This window comes from Octopus sinensis, linkage group LG2, assembly GCF_006345805.1.
Source record: "Octopus sinensis linkage group LG2, ASM634580v1, whole genome shotgun sequence".
In the NCBI taxonomy this organism is placed as follows: Eukaryota; Metazoa; Mollusca; class Cephalopoda; order Octopoda; family Octopodidae; genus Octopus; species Octopus sinensis.
This window is the reverse complement of record NC_042998.1, coordinates 113,861,280-113,863,852: the sequence shown is the minus strand read 5'-3', so window position 1 is coordinate 113,863,852 and position 2,573 is coordinate 113,861,280.

Genomic DNA, 2,573 nt, shown 5'->3' with positions numbered 1-2,573 from the left:
TCCTAATATTTATTTTACTTGATTTAAGCAAACATAGTATTTCATATTCTAATATTCCGAACCAAAAACACTAACACCGACATTACGAACACCACTAACACTACCATTATCAAAAACGCCTTCATCCACACAAACAACGTTGCCAACAATCTTCAGCTTCCAAAACATCACCAAAAACACCAACACAAACTACGGGTTAGCGGCAGAGGCACTATTAATACTGAGAAGCAATATTTATCCTCACTTAAACGTGAATGTTCCATTGGAACAAATTATACTGTGGCAGTTACCACGAGAGAAACTCATATTAGCTTTTTGGTGCAAAATGAACTCTTGTTTATATCGCTAGCAGGGATTTATCTCCCCTCTATCTCCAGCACCGAGACCGACAGGTCATGTGATCACATGATCTGGTTGGAAGCGTTGTTACAGCGTCGAATAGAATTCGTTCAGTATTTTCTCTGCTCTGGGTTCAAACCAAACCGATGTCAACTTTACTGTGTATACATTCTGTGATGGTAAATAAATTAACAGTTCCGCGAGATGAGTTGAGAGAATTGTAAAAGCGTCAGACGAGAAGTTCTGTGGTTTATGTACTTCTCTGCGTTCTAAGTTCAAATTCTGCAGTAGTTATTATCGATATCCAGAGGAGATCACACGCCTATGTGAAAACCCCTGCCTACATGTAACTGACAGGCGAGGTGACATGCTTAGATTTTGATCAAGTATTGGGGTTAACAAAGCCTAAAAGGACTGTAATATTATTTATATATCAAAGTGGAATGCATGTATAGGTATAAAAGCATCCATGTTACTGTTGTTGTTTAGCAACAGATCGAACTTGATCAAACTGATCAAAGATCAATGATATCCCGACGAGACTATACTGCTCTTTCAGCTTAAATTTAGTTCTACGTTATTTAATACATTATTTCTTTATGTAGGGAGTGAGGGAGTGATTTTAGAGAAAGTTGACGGCTTTTACTACCAGGTGGAGCGATCTCATAGAGAATTAGTTATAATTCCTTCCAGAACATCAAATATTCTTTTCAACTTTAGGGGGAGGGGACAGTCGATTAGATTTACCCCAGTACGCAACTTGTACTTAATTTATCGACCCTTTTCTTTTCTACTCTCTCCTATTCCTCAATACCCAATTAATTTTATACATGCAATATTTTACAAAATTGTTCATTCCTATCTATGAAGGTTCGACAGAAGAAACTGCGTTAAAATTAATAATACTGAATATGTTCACCTTTGTTTTTTATTGTACTTTTACAGCTTTGAGTAATCCTTAACCGTCTTGTTTGTACATACCTTCACTATACATACATACAGTGGCGGCCAAAATGTTCAGAACGGTATTGTTTTCGTCAGAAAAGTAGATATAATTTTTTATCAAAGTTGTTTTGTATTCTATAATTTTCACACACAATAAATACGATATTATTTGTTATTGCCGGAGATTTTGGTGTAATTTGAGAGGATAATACAAAAGTTATGGATGATTTAGTGATTTACTGCAAAACCCATGGCGGCCAAAATGATCAGAACGGTTGCTTTTACTCCGTGTTTTAGTATATTTAACTGGCGAACTCTAATGTTTTGAATTTGTTTACGTGACGGTTCGTTTACTGAACATTAGTAAGAATATTTGCAGTGTACTTTGTTAATATAATGCCACTTACTCCGTTACCAATTCGTCAGCAGATTATTAAGCTTCGAAGGAAGGATAATTTAAGTATTGGATCTATTGCAAAGATTGTTAACAAATCAAAAAGTATTGTACACGGTATTCTTAAGGCCTACGATGATTGTGGTTAAGACTAGTGCTAAATTCGGTGGAGGAAGTGTCATGGTTTGGGGGATGATATCTGGGATATTGTGGGCCCTTTGGTGCGATTACATGGAAAGGTAAATGCAGGAGTTTATAAACAACTTGTAAAAGATCATGTCTTGCCTGTGCTGAGAAATTCAACTAAGCGACCATCCATATTCATGCAGGACAATGCCCCATGTCACAAGGCTAAGGTGGTCATGAACTTCCTCAAGGCTGAAAAGGTTATTGTTATGGATTGGCCTGCTCAAAGCCCAGATCTCAATCCTATTGAAAATGTATGGAATATTCTAGGAGAACGTTCGAAAGCCAGAAATCCTAAAACAACTGAGCAATTATGGAATGCCCTTCAGGAAGAATGGAATAAGATCACCCAGCAAGAAATTGAAAATTTAATTTCCTCATGCAGTCGAAAATGTCAGAGTGTGATTGAAGCTAAAGGGCTTCACACTAAATATTAAATAATTCCAGTATTCTCTGTTATTTTTGATTATTTTATTTTTTCAACCGTTCTGATCATTTTGGCCGCCATGGGTTTTGCAGTAAATCACTAAATCATCCATAACTTTTGTATTATCCTCTCAAATTACACCAAAATCTCAGACAATAACAATTAATATTGTATTTATTGTGTGTGAATATTATAGAATATAAAACAACTTTAATAAAAACTTATATTTACTTTTCTGACGAAAACAATGCCGTTCTGAACATTTTGGCCGCAACTGTATAT